Genomic DNA, 15,787 nt, shown 5'->3' with positions numbered 1-15,787 from the left:
TGAAACAATACAGTACTTGGAAAACTTAGAATTCATACCTTTTTAGTTTGCTCTACTTTTTATTTCAAAAAGACTTTTAAAGTCCCATGGATGCTATTTAGATCACTGGGATATCGAAATGGAATTACAGATTCTTGATGCTCTAGATATATCCTTAACCCCAAAGGGATACCGAGCTACTGGGTGCTCTCTTTGTTCTTAACTGCAAGTTTCAAAAGTTTTATTTACTTTTTGAACTCTTTACTACTATAAAAGTGTCATAGTGCTTTGGTGGCTTGCCACTTAAGTGGCTTCATCTTTTATTGGGGAGAAATGAAAGTTACAAGCAAAATATAGAGGAGGTTTTAGTTTGTTCTCTGATAAAAGGGGTCATTTATTGATCTGGGGCTTGAAAGAGAAAGCTCTGTTTGGGGGAAAGCCATTGTACTATATAGAGTTTGAACACTTCTCTTTTTATTATCTGCTGCAACATGATAAGTCTACATGGATTTTTATTTCATCAGAAGCAAGCTTCACAATTCAAATGAATCCTGCATCATAAGTGTGGCCATGTAACAGTTCTTTAAAAGCTGAAATAGAAAGATAATCACTGTAGCTAATTAGAATGGTGACAATTTCTGATTTATTTTTTTTGATATATGATTTATCCTGTGATTGATTTATATTAAATATTTTTCTGTTGCTTCTCTTAAGAGTGAATAGAAGTTATAGTTTAAAATTAATATTATGTAGCTTGTACTTTTTCTATCAATTGGAAGGAGCTTAAACAGAAGTATACTCCAAGGAACTGGACATAAATGGACCCAGAATTTTCTAATTTATTTTAAGTACAGGCCCATAATTTGAGCATGTGCAAATTAGTAAATCCTGCTGTATTTCTCTTGTTTTTTGGAGATTTTTAATAATGATGATAAGAAGCCAGAGTATAATATGTATGACCAAGTGAAGGACACAGAGAACTTTACAGAAAGACTTGCCTCTAACAGCATGACATTTTTAAAGCATATTCCTTTTTAGAAAAAGTAAACAATTTCTCTATGTGTTTGTGTGTGAACCATTTGAGTAATTGCTCTAGAATCTCAAAGCAATTGTGAGTACATGAATGTATGTTTTTCAATATGGCTTCTCCAGACTTTGTTTCTGAATAATCTAGGATTCCATAATGTATTGACTCATATACTATTGACTCGTATAATAAATTTATATCTGACTAAATAAGTGTGAACACAAATTTTTTCTTCTTAGAGTGACTATATGAATAAAATATTGAAGACTAAGAGAAAGGATAAAGAATGAATATCTGTGCTTAATCTTGCCGCAGTGTTTGATCTTGTTATGCTTAAAATAAAACTTTTATTTTAATCTGTTATGATTTGGAAAGAAATCTTCACATGGGTAAAACTATGCATTTATAACATTATGACACTCTTTTTAGACGATAATTTATTATTGTCAATATTAGACAAACATTTTAGTTCCTGCTTGAAACCAATCCTTGTTTTCAAGATACATCCAGTGCTTGTGTTTAAATCGCATGTATAATACAGAATTCCATACTCTACCAGTTAAATATTTTTGTGCTTTTAGTTTGGTATGATATGAACTCAAAGTCATTGTTATACTGGTTCTACATAGGAAATCATTGCTTTTAAGACCTTGTCAAAGCAAAATAAAGACTAAGAGTCTATGATGACCTAAAATATATGAGGCTACAAGTGACAAGGGACTTCAGTGGCTTACAGTTTTGTTTGTTTTCCATACTGTAAAAAGGGGAGGAGCAGTGATCAAAGGAAGGAAGAGTGAGCAACAAGGGAAGCTAGTCAAGGAATGGGTGTGGGGAATCATAAAAAGGCTGTGTTGATATCTGACTAATGGTTTAAAATGAAACCTGATGTGGTTAGGTAGGTGTGCTCACTCAACACACAGTAGATAGATTCCTGAGCATTTTATACACAATTATCTCTATTGGGGCCTTAGGGGCAGAGGAAAAGTTCTTTGTCTTGTTATCTCTTTTAATTGGTCAAACTTCCTCTCACAGGGAGTTAGCTAACTCTCAAATACTTCCTGGGTTTTCATACAGTCAGTTTGATGTCAGCCTCCTTAAGTGTACATTATGGTACAGTAGATCTCATTTTCTGTAAAGAGGCATTCCATTAGTGTTTATGAGTAAAGAGAGTATACACTCTAGCCACATAGCTGGTGACTTAGATGTTTGGCTCCTAGAAGGATACTTGGTTTTATTTCAGTGGAAAGAGTTTATGTCCAGAAACAAGGACCACAAAGGTCTAGAAAAAGTCAACAGTTTGTGTCTGAAAGCATTTAATTTGAGAACGTTGTTTTAAAAGAGTTGATTGCAGAACTCTACAATAACTCTAGTGGCCTAATGAGCCAAAAGCCAAAGGAATTGTTTTATATTCTAAAAACAAACTCTTATGGAACACGTGTGTTCCTAAACCTTCAGTATACAATATGCTACTATTGAGCAGTGTGCCACACTGCTTAAAATTGAGAGTCTGGTTTAGGAGATAGCAGAGCTGTGATATTTATCTTTGCCATGAGGGCAAGCCACATTTCTGCTCAGATTCAATTCATTGTAACTGTGGGAATGCTGGCATTAGGATGGGGAGATGAGTTAGTAGAGAAGTGCTTGTTGTGTAAATGTGAGGATGGCAGTGCAGATTCCACGAACCCAAGTAAAGTAGAAAGCGCTGGTGAGCACTTGTAATCCCAGCTCTCCCACGGTAAAGTGGAAGGAGAAGACAGGAGAGTCTCAGAAAGTTGTGGCCAGTTAGCCTCACATATTCAATGAGATACTCTCACACAATGTGGAAGGTGATGGCTGACACAAGAGGCTGTGTTTAACTTCCACAAACACACCATAAATAATGACATACACGCACTCATACACTCATATGCACACACTCTCTAACATACACACACTCACACACAAACAGACATACACATGAATGAACACATGCATTCTCTCTCTCTCTCACATCTCTTAAAAGATAGTTAAGATAGTTAATATTGTTAGGGATTTAGAGAAAATGACACATGATAATGTAATTAATGGAAATTTTGTACAAAATTATCCTCCCATGTGACTTCTCTGTTCATTCTTCTGTTTTGAAAATAATTTATACATTTTTAGATGCCTTAAACTATCAAGTTGATATTACAGGTCAGTAGTGCTGCTGTCTACAGCGAATCGGACACATTCTTTGCTTTATCTTATTCTTTATCCAGAAAAAGATACAGTAAGTGACAGATATTTCCAGACCAATTTTACTTTCAGATATACAAACTAGTGCAAACAGGTTTAGCTTTCCCTAGGGAACAGACTCAGGTAACATGTGAGGATGTTGAGATAACACCACACCCACCACTTTCCAGAGGAGCTAATTTAAAATTGCTTGCAATCTGGGAGAATCTGTCTCACCATCTCGTGAGAACCCCCAGCTAACTGTTTGCTGAAAGGTTTCCCGGGAATAGGATTTTATCCAAGGCTTGTGACAGTGGTAAGTTACAATGAGGCTACAGAGATCTAATTAAAAAGGTGATTTCTTGGCATACGGAACTCCTGTGTGAAATCAAGGACTGAGCTATGCAGGGGGGAGATGCTGACCCTGTAATTCTTATGACATTAGCTTTAAATCGTAACCGCTGAACACCTCTCAAATATTTAACTCTCCCCAAGTAAATGCACTCTGTGAAAAAAGCTCTATTTGTTGACTTTTATCCCAGTTGGATCACCATTGGGGACTGCATCACTGAGACCTGTGCATTAAGTGGTACATATGTTGAATAAACAGCCAGACAGCTACCAACTGTCAAGTTGAGCTACCAGAACATTTTTTTTTTAAAAAAAGCACATATGTTATGTTGAAAGCAAAAGAAAAACAAAAGTTTATAAAAGAATTAGGAAATGGTGCAGGTGAAATTAAGCCACATGCTTATGTGCATGTATAGTATTTTGAATAACATTAGAATTTTTTTTAAAAAAAATATGAAACAGAAAATAATCACTGGAGACACAACTTTACTGTCAGATTGGGTACCTTCTTTGTTGGCTGGTAACTCACTAATGATGAGATAGTATATTGAAAGGGACATGTGAAACAAGCAAAGACTGTAAATGTGCTTAGCTAGGAAACAACAGGTTTGGTGTTCTCATAAGCAACACATGAAAATGAAGGGGCAACTGCCCCTTTCTAGGTAGGCATAAAACAAGAGAACATGTTGGCTTTTCTGGCAATGATACTGGGAATATTTATAGTTTTCCTTCTTGTTGCTACAACATTGCTCTTCTGTGATAACATGACAGAACAACACCGACTGCATCTTAGGTGGCCACATGCTAAGTAGAAGAGTCTTGGTCACTTACCACTTGATGAATAGAACAGATAACAGATGTAGTCTTGTATTTTTTTTTGTTTCCTTCCTTCCTTCCTTCCTTCCTTCCTGCCTTCCTTCCTTCCTTCCTGCCTTCCTGCCTTCCTGCCTTCCTGCCTTCCTGCCTTCCTTCCTTGAACCTTCTGAGGCCTGTGGAAAGAGGGGACACAGAGACTTGGATAGAAAGAAGCTTCAGAGCGGAGTTCTTGTCCACAGTAATGGGCAAAGCTTCTCACTATATTTCAGAAATGACCATGCCTAGAGACTAGTAACTTTTCTACCTCTGTGAAAATTCAAGATGAATTCCAAAGGTGTTGCAAATGGGGGCTGTTGGCTGACTTTCTGTAGCAGGTTCTTTTTTGGAAGGAGAATCAATTATCTGGCCAAAAGCCTAGGGAAGAATGCTGTGGATAGATTTTTAAGAATTTGCTTTTGTATATTTAGTTGTAATAAACAACTAAATGATAAATATTTCTAACTGAATTTGTCTCCAGAACAGATATGTGCTCATATCTCATCATTTGCTTTCCTCTCATCTGTGCATAACTTCATAAGTAAATGTTCTAGATGGTGAGAGAAAGCTGTTACCAAGTGGGAGAGAAGAACTTTGGGAACCCAAGTTCACTTTGTTGACTAAGTACTGAAGCATAAGAGGAATATAGTTTTGTCACACAGAACTTTACCATCACTTGTAGGTAATTTTGTTACTCTGAGCTTCATCCCCCATGCAATCATGGAGAGAACTGGGATCAAATTATGTTCCCTTGAAGGCATGCTTACTGAGTCCTTGCTATAATTTGTGGTCATGTACTTCGTCCAAGGTATCACCCTTTCATTTTAACTTCATCTTAATATTAAAGAAAATAAGTAAGCAGTTGTTTGCTAGGGTCATAGTTTATTTCTAAGGCTGAGAATTTACATGCTTATGTAGGAAAATCTTCCCAATCTAGGTCTTCAATTTACTGAATTTGTAGTCTCCTTTGCTATGGACACTTATGTAGGTCTGTGCATGCTGCCTGAATCTCAGAGGGTTTATGAGAACTTTAATAATTTTGATTTAGAGGGCCTTGTTTTCTGGATTTCCTACATCACCTCTGGCTCTAATACTCTTTCTGCTTTCTCATTCACAGGGTTCTCTTAAGTCCTGAGAAGCATTTGATAGAAAAACCGCATTTATGGCTGAATGTTCCCAGGTCTGTCATGCTTTCCATATTGTCTGGATTTGGTATCTGCATTTCTTCCCATCAGTTGCAGGAAAAGCTTCCTGATGATGTCTTTGCAAAGCACTGATCTCTGAGTAGAGAGGTTCCAATAAGAAGTCATTTTTCCTGATAGCTAAGTATATTGAGCACTTTCTTAAGTGTCTTTCAGCCTTTTAGATTTCCTCTATTGAGAATTCTCTCTTCAGTTCTGTACCACATTTTTTAATAGGGTTATTTGGTGTTTAGTTGACTAGTTTCTTGAGTTCTTTGTATATTTTGGAGATCAGCCATTTGTCAGGTGTAGGATTGGTGAAAATCTTTTCCCAGTCTGTGGGCTGCCATTTGGTCTTGTCAAATGTGTCCTTTGCCTTACAGAAGCTTCTAAGTTTGAGGAGGTCCAACTTATTAATTGTCGATCTCAGTGTCTGTGCTTCTGGAGTTATGTTCAGGAAGCAGTCTCCTATACCAATTTGTTCAAGGGTACCTCCCATTTTCTCTTCTAAGAGGTTCAGTGTGGCTGGATTTATGTTCAGATCTTTGATCCATTTGGACTAGAGCAAAGGATCACCAGCCTATAATTCACACCACCAGAAAAACTAGGATAAAATGTGGATTCTAAGAGATTCAGATAAGGTCCCTCACAGAATGGGGGGTGACAAGTTCTCCAGATCACATGGGGAATGGGGGCGAGAATCTTGCCCTTAACTTGCTTGTTTACAATGATGCCCATGGCATGCTGAGTGACATTGTGGACTCATCCCCCATGGAGGGATACTGCCTTAACCTAGAGACAGGAGAGAAGTCCTAGTCCCTATTTCAAATGACTGACAGATTTAGATGACCTCTCCTGGATGGCATCACCATACATGTGGGGTGGGGAGGAATGGGAGGAGAGGCTGGTCAGGGTGCATGTGAAGGGGTTAGAGAGGGAAGTCAGAGGGAGGGAGGGAGAGAGGGAAGGAGGAAGGGAGGGAATGAGAGGGAACTGGGATTGATATGTAAAATAAAAATTAAATAAAAGAAGTAATTTTAATGCTTCTTTCGCTCTTTGTTTGTTTCTTTCTTTGTTTCCTTCCTCCATTCTTTCTTTCTTCCTTTCTTCCTTTCTTTCATTCATTCATTCATTCTTTCTTTCTTGTACAGTAGTATTGGTTTTACCCTAGGCATCTGTGCTATCTGGTTTCAGGTTCTTGGTCACCCAAAGTGGTATGAGACATGAGTTCTGTCTTGTGTCATGGACTTTCTTAAGTCAATCAGACATTGGTGGGTTACTCCTACAAGCTTTCTGCCATCTTTACCCTAGCACATATTGATCAAAGACTTTGTGGCTGGGCTGTTATTTTTCATTTAGTAGTATATGGAGTACCTGTCTGCACCAAAGACACTAGAACATAAGGGTTGAAGGCTCTAGGTAGATACCAACTTGACTTCTCCAAGTTCAGTCAATCGTGTAGGAGTTGTCTCCATCAATGTGGCCTTCCTTGTTTATGGATAGATTTGCTAGTAGCCTGGATTTTTGGGGGATTCCCATCAGATTCCTCTGTTACTAGTAGTTTTCCTCCCGCTGCTGGTCTGGTTCTACTGCCATGCCAGCCCCAATTAACACACAGAGACTCTGTATTAGATAGAATGCTGTTGGCCAGGTACTAATTTCTTATTGGCTAGCTCTGTCTTATTTATTAACCCATTTCTTTTAATCTAAGTACTTCCATGTGGTTTCATCTTACAAGGGAGTAGGGCCCGCATCTTGTCTCCCCAGTCTCTCCATCCTGACTACTCCTTACTACTTCCTCTTTCCTCCTTGTCTCCTAGTCCCTCCTATCTTGCTTTCCTATTGGCCAACAGTGCTTTATTCATTAACCAGTATGAGAAACATATTTACAGAATGGCATCTCCCATCACTCCTCTGGACAACAATGTTGAGTAACTTATTAACTAAGGTAGTATTAGTGGAGGCCATAAGAAGAGACGACTGTCAAGATAAATGTGAGTGCAAAGAAAACTAGATATTATGTATCTGGAAGGAGTCTGATATGGGCTTCCTGGGAGCCATGATGACACTCATGAGACTATACCATCAAAGATGCTTAGGGAGGCACCGGTTAAGATTGAAAGTCAAAGAGGAAGAAACCTGAGGGTCACTTTTGTTCTTTTGATAATTTCAACTTGACTGTTATTTTGGTTTTTTCATAATTATTAAATTTAAATATAAAACAAGCTTGTTTTACATGCCAACCTCAGTTCTTGTACCTTCCCTTCCTTTTCTGTCCCCCACCCCCACCCCATCCCTTTTCTGCTCCCCACAGAGGGTGAGGCCTTCCATGGCGAGTCTTCAAATCTATCATATCACTTGGAGAAGGGCCTAGGACCTCCCCCATGTGTCAAGACTGAGACAGTGTCCCTCTATGTGGAATAGGCTCTCAAAATCCATTTGTATAATAGGGTTAAATACTGATCCACTGACAGAGGCCCCATAGAATGGCTAGTCCTCCTAATTAACACCACATTCAGGAAATCTGGGTTAGTCCTATGCTCGTTTCCCAGCTATCAAACTGGAGTCCATCAGCGCCTCCTTGTTCAGGTCAGCAGTTTCTGTAGGTTTCTCCAACATGGTCTTTGACCCCTTTGCTCATCCCTCTCTGCAAATGTATTTTAGGATTTCAGCTCAGTGTTTAGCTGTGGATGTCTGCTTTTGCTTCCACTAGCTACTAGATGAAGGCTCAAGAATGTCATATAAAGTAGTAATCAATCTCATTATCAGGGAAAGCATTTAAGGTAGCCTCTCCAGTATTGCTTAGATTGATAGTTGGGGTCATCCTTGTAGATATCTGAATGACTGAATTAGGGGAAGAATAGAGGAGAGCTTGGCTGTCCATTTTTAACATCTCATTTCATCTATAAATGTATTTCAGAAATATTAATTTGCTATGATAGAAACTGGGATAAATACTTTTTTCACTATGGAGCAAATTTTTAAAGAAAACTGTAGCAGTTTATACACTTTGAATATTTGAATATAGACATGGTATCATTTCATATTTCTGCATTTAAAAGTAAAATGAATATATAGGCATTTTAACATTGTCTCTTTTGATGCAAATATATGCATCTATCTACCTATCTATCTACCTACCAACCTATTATCTATCTGCCTACTACCTATATATCTACCTATTATCTATCTATCTATCTATCTATCTATCTATCTATCTATCTAATATCTTTTTTTTCTACTTGCCTAGATAAAGGAATCTCAGTTTTAAAGTTTGTGTCAAGTGATTTAATTGTCTACTAACAATTTATGTAACAAAGGTGTCAGTCCCAGGAAAGTATTATTGGAAGACGGTAGAGGAAACTTTAAAATGATAGTCTAGTGGGCATTATTTAGTACAGCCTGCCCTTGATGAGGATTGTAGGACATAAGTTTTTTTTTTTTTTTTAATCTCCCTTGATCCTGACCATTAAACAGTGGCCTTGTTCTTCTATCTTGACTGCAGGCATAAAACCATGGGGACAATTGATCATGACTGCATCCTTTAAAACTGTAAGCCAAAGTGATATTTTTCTTTGAATGATAATTATACTACATGTTTTGTTACAGTATTAGTATGATGATTAACAAAACATGTATGATAAATTTTGTTATGTTATAAATGGATGACAGGTCACACATTCAGTAGTAGAGTGAATACTATACTAAGATTATTCACATTTCTACTTTGCCTTTTGAATTTTTTATCTACCAATTCAAGAGTATATACCATTTATAATATATGTAATTATAATATATACTTCTTTGTCATGTTTTATTATTTCTAAATTAAAAATGTTTTGAATATGATTAGACAATTAGTGGACTACTGTCACCTGCAGGTTGATCTAGCTTCATTGCCCCCTGTCTGGACATCTTCATTGAGACACAGTATTTGGAAACAATGATTATTGCCTTTGCTCTTTCAAATTCATTAAATAACCTTCCTTCCTTTTGGTGGGATAGTTATCTGGAGTTTAAAAGAAATCCATGAAATAATCCAGTGTAAAGAAATTTGCATACTAGAAATTACCCAGCCCCGAAATGAATTTTTACTTAGGCAATTGACCATTCTGCTCCTTACTTTTCTTCTTCTGAGTGAATACCTGATTAATTTCATCTGGTATAGTGCTTCCTCTACCTTAGGGATCTCAGGAACTATGAATTGAAATAAGAAATAAATTATATGTTAATAAAGGATATTTCTAGAGTCCCAATGAATAACTCTGACAAGGCTGTTTTTAAGAATGACTTCCAGTTATCTCATGAAAAGGAGTGTGTCCCAAGGTGTATTAGATTAAAAAAAAAACCCTACCTAATGTCAGCAGCCATACACCAACACTGATTCCAGGCAGCACATTCATGTTATTTGTGTTTGTAGTATGATAACCCATCCCCAGCCATGAACTTCTTGATCTTGACTCATTTGTGTCTATAAATTCTATAGTATTTAAGACTCTCTCTTTCTCTCTAAAGCCTACAGGCTTAAAAAAGTGAGGTTCCATGGATGCCCCTGAAGTACAAAAGACACCTCTAGAAACATGGTGTGCTTTTAATGATTGAATATAAACACAAAAATGGAATGGTTGGGTCTTTGAACTTCACAGAATCTTTTTCTATTATGTTTCTTGGTCTCTAAAGGCAAGGGATTGTGGCACACACACACACGCATATAAATGAATTGTCACTGTAAGACTGTTCTGCCACAGGAAACAGTTGTTGAGTCAGCAATGAGGTGAATCCTGTTACAATTAATATTGGGGTGCATAATTATGTTTTTAATTAATGTGTATTGATTTACCAATGTGGAGTGTTGCTACATTCTCAGTTGTAGTTTCCCTAAACTTTAGAGATTTGTCAGCTTTACATGTGGTTAGGAAATGGACTTGTTACATTTTTTAATGAATAATGATTGAAGGCTAAAATTGTAGTGACAATATTAGGAGCCTTTGTAACCAAGAGGTAGAACTCTTTCTAAGCTAGCTAGGGTACAGACAGAATGATACATGAAGTAAACACACACACACACACACACACACACACACACACACATCAAAGATGATGAAGTCAGTGATAAATCTGCTTAGGGTTCCTTTTTATATTTTTCAAAACTTTAGGGCTTAGTCTACTATTTTCAGTTCTCAATTTTATTTTCAATAAGTCTTCAAACCTTCAGTAGCCTTTATACACAAGGATGAAATTAAATGCCAGGAATGTCTAACTATAGGAACAAGAATAATATTTTAATTTCAGTCATTTAAGTTGAATTAACGTATCAAAATACCAAATATGCTTCAAGGGATAATGACACCACTGTCTCACCAGCTACATTAATGCCACTTTACATTGCTGAGTTGACTCTCCTGTTGTTATAACTTTATATCATAATAAGAGTACCTTTGTTCTGGCTACTTTGAGTATGTGTTTTTTTTCTGTACCTAGAAATGAACTAAGCACTGTTGTGACTGATGATGGTGGTGCACATTTTTGGTTCTTTCTGGTGAAACAGAACAAGAGTTGGTGGTAGTCTGAGAATGAATGTTGCAATGTAACAATCTGAGAACGGACACTGCTACAGTATAAATATCTGAGAATACACACTGCTGCAGTGTAACAATCTGAGAATGCACACTGCTACAGTGTAACTGTTCTGAGAATAGTGATCTTTTCCAGTTCGTAAGATTCTTTGAAATCTTTGGGGACATTTCTTTTGCTATATTGATACATCTTCTGTGCTTTGCCAAAATCAGAGTGGAATGTTTCCATTTCTCTTCTCTCTTTTTAGCCACTGCTGGGCTTGCTTTGCCTCCAAACTATAAACACTGAACAAGGTGTCTGCCTATGAGACAGGAACATTTGAACCACCTGGGACTCTAAAAATTCCCTATTCATTTTCAAAGTAGTATCACAAAATATGCTATTCCTTCTTGTTCCACACAAAACAAAATTCCAAGTTCTCAAATGGTTTTTACAGACCGTTCCCCTACAATGTACGGCATATTGTTATTCTTTACACCTTTGAAGAATATGCTAATTATGCTGACACTTAATGTAATATGCTTAAGAACATGCCATTCAAAAATGTAGCTCCTTGGATAATACCAACTCCATGAAACTTTATCTGTAAGTAAATATCCCCTTTGAGATAAAGTTATTTCTGTAATAACAGAGAGAAGGGGCAACATTATGATTTATGCCATACCACAACATATTAAGTATGGTTTCATTTTTTTTGTATGAAAACATACAGCTTTATGTTGAACTTAAATAGGTAGAAAAAAGGAAACATGAAGCTATCATATCATTTCTAACTATAGTAAGTTCCCTAAGAAATGAGACAATAGGTAATACATATATTGCACAGAAAACTATTATTTCATTCTACTGAATATTAAATCTGTAATTTCTACAAAAATATCTAATTTTGCACATATTAAGTCAAGGAACTAAAATTGTCTTTTGTGGATATTTTTATAATAATATTTTCTGTTATAAAAAGGCATTGCCAGACACTACCATCTGTCGTGTAGACTGACAGTGTATGGATCTGATGTCTTCCTGTGACTTCCTATCTTATATAATTAGAGGTTTCAGCCCAGAACGATGCTACATTTCTACCTAAGGACAACTAAGTTTGAATTTGCTTGGAAGTTTTTAATAATTTCTCTGCTATGTGCTGATAAGACCAGCACTCTGTATGATTAAAAGCTATAAATGTGTCTATTGAGAGACTGTTAAAAATGCTCCTCTAAGCCTCTGGCCATCATCCAAAATTATTACCATAATACCTCCTAAAATGAGTCAGAAAACATAATGCCTTATAATTGATAAATGTTTCACTTGTACCTTCTTTAGTTTGGAAATTTGAAATGCTTAGGCTGTCTTGGCTACATCAACAAGGGGAAGAATTTATTGTATGTTCTTCAATGTGAAAATCTTCATGACTTGTATGCTTGAATTTTAGAATATGTTTGTGTTGTGCCAAAAAAAAAAAAAAAAAAAAAAAAGAGTTCAAGGACAGTAAAATACCTTATTGACTCAGAGGTACTTGCTTGTGTATACATATAAATTGCCCAACCCCAATCCATTGGATAATGACACTGAATAAACATATAGTTCTTATTCTTCAATAACGCAGAAATAGTAAAGCCCTTAATTGGAGATAATCTCTGTGTAACTGAGCATTGTCAAAGGGTAATGACCTCCTGCTGCTAAGCCCTGGGAATGTTGACAGAAAGCCAACACATTTGTTTTCAAAGCAGGAGACATAGATCTACTGACAAACGTCCATTAAATGGCTTTATTTTTAGTAGACTCTGTAATAGAAATCTCATCTGGGTCATGTTACTATTGTGCTTCCATTATTTCCCTCCTCCTATCTTTGTAGGTCCTCTTTCCCCTGCTGTTCCACACACTGATTAGCACTTCAACTGCCGCTGAGTGATTCTCTCTGTGAAGGAGTGAGTTCATTTAACACTGGGGTTGCTAAAAATATTGAAATGAGATAGTATTCATCAAGGTTTACTGCCTAATACAATATAATAACCAATGTTCTACAATGCTAACTGAGGAAATAACCTTGATAATTTATAAAGAAACAGGGCAAACAGTTGTTCACCCCTCACCCCCTGCTTCCAATGCTCACACACTTCATTTGACTAATGCCTGAATTTCATTTGGCTTATAAATACAATTTCACTTACAAAAAGGTCTTCTGGGAGCTGAGTACGGAGCTCAGCCATCAATCAGTAAAGGGCTGCAGAACAAGCATGAGATTCTGAGTTCAGATCCTTAGGACCCATGTGAAAGCTGGGACCACAAAGCTCCTGTAGCTCTTGAATAGGAAGGCAGAGAGACAAGGGATACTTGGGTCTAACTGGCTAACCAGTGTAGCTGAATTAATTAGCTTTGGGTTCAGTAAGAGATTCTGACTAAAAAAATAAATACTGAAATTAGCAACAGAGGAAAATGCTTGATGCTGACATCCTGCCTCCACAATATGTGCACACATTGTAGGTCCACCTGCACATGAATGTTCACACACACACACACACACACACACACACACACACACACACACACACACAAACACACTAAAGCACAGGCTCTCTGTGTATACCATCATTTTTACCAATAGACATGGTGGATCTGAAACTGTTTTCTCTATGAGTTCACAGGTTACATGTAACTATGAGATGGTGTTACCTTTAGGTATGAGGAAATAAAGGTATGATAGCATCATAATATTTATTATGCAAGATTGGAACCAGCTCTGTCTGTTTTAATCTTCCTAATATACTTCCTATGGTGTGCCTGTTGCATCATGGTCCATAGTGGACAATTGTTTGATTGCCTCACATGCCACAGGAGAAATGTTCATTATGTTTGGAAAAAAATCTTTATTAATGACATGGTCCCACATTCTATAATTTTTACTCAGTTTTAAGGTAAAGCTGTGGTTTGAACATCTACATGCAAGTCAAAAGTGATTCCAACATGTACCTAGTGTTTCCTGATTTGCTGTTCTACATCTTGTATCTTAGAGTCACATAGAGAAGTTCTCTCTGACGCACACATTGGATTGCATCTCTATGCTGTTGTCTCAGTGTTTCTTGCAAAGAGTTTAATAATGTTTTCTGTCTAGTAAGGTCATAGGTAAAGGATATGATATTCAAAATGCAGAGGAAACCTCTTAAATGAGATCACCTTAGTCATCTCTTTATTTCTAGTCATTTTCTAAACAAAGGGAAAGGAGAGATTCTGCAACAGTACCAATAATCAAAGAGAGGTCAAATGATATTGGTTGTTCCTGTGTAATACTAGGTCAACACTAGGTCACAAATGGAAAATTAAGGGCAGTTTCTGATTTCTTCCAAGTCCTCCATCCTTTTGGCTTGCTTAGAGCTTTTTTGTTTTTTTTTAAATTTCTCAACATGTAATCTTTTAAAAATAATAATTTCATAACTCATACTTGCTGAAAATTTACTAATTACCTGGAAGCAAATAAAATGTTACATATTACATATATATTATCTCATTTAATTTTCATCACTAGTGGTGCCGAAACCCGGGAGCCTGACATTAGCAGCACAAGGGGGACCCTTCAGTCAGCTGGAGAGGATTCAGAACTGTGGCAGACAGGTAACAAAATAAGGTAAGTTCTGATAGACATGCTAGCAGGAAAGCATGTCAGAAGCAGTATGTGACGAAAAGTTGGGTGCGCGCAAAAAGAAAAAGGCTAGCAAAAAGAAAGTGAAAGAGCCCCGAGAGACTGATCGACCTCTTGGAGAAAAAAGAAAACATCTTTATCCCTTAGAGGAGCTGAAAGCTTTATGGTTATCCAGCAATGAGTCTGAGGATGAATTATTGTCCTCTGAGGAAGAGGACTTAGGGGAGGAGGCAGCAAAATACAAAAGGGAGCGATATGGGCCAGGTCCGAGACTTACAAAAAGGAAACCCATCACTCCTACAGCACCTCCTCCCTATGCAGAAAAGGAGTCTAAATACTCCCCGAAACCAGGAGAAATTAACTCAGATGTTTCCTGTTTTTGAGGAGGATGAAAATCGTACTCATCAACCTTTGTAACATAAGCAGGTTAAGGAATTGGCTGAATCTGTCCGTGCGTATGGCATTAATGCTAACTACACCTCCTCACAAGTAGAGAGACTGTCTGCTATGGCTATGACCCCTGCAGACTGGATGTTTGTCACAAAAGCATGCCTCATAATGGGGCAATATTTGGAATGGAAAGCCATATGGCATGATCTTAGCCAATCTCAGGCCTCCATTGGTTCACGATTAAAAGGAGGATTGATGGTAGTCAATCAGAGAATTGATTTGGTGCAGGAACAAATTGACACACTCTGGCAGCTAGCCCAACTGGGCTGTCAATGGAAATATTCCAGTTTATGTGTCACCAGTGTACAATATGAAAATTATACAAGAGCTACAAACCTTTCTAAACAACTTTTTCAGTATTTTTTAGGTGAATGGACAGGAGAATTTGATAGCATGTTGGACCAACTCCCAGTGGCCATCGTCCATGTGAATTCCACCCGTGTGGATGCCTCTCTATCAGAAGGATCGTTCTCCTGGATCTCCACCTCTTTTTCCCACTTTAAGGAGTGGGCGGGTGTAATGAGGTTTGGCTGTTGTTAAGTG

Source organism: Phodopus roborovskii, unplaced genomic scaffold, assembly GCF_943737965.1.
Source record: "Phodopus roborovskii unplaced genomic scaffold, PHOROB, whole genome shotgun sequence".
Taxonomy (NCBI): Eukaryota; Metazoa; Chordata; class Mammalia; order Rodentia; family Cricetidae; genus Phodopus; species Phodopus roborovskii.
Note: the sequence above shows the minus strand (reverse complement) of the source record.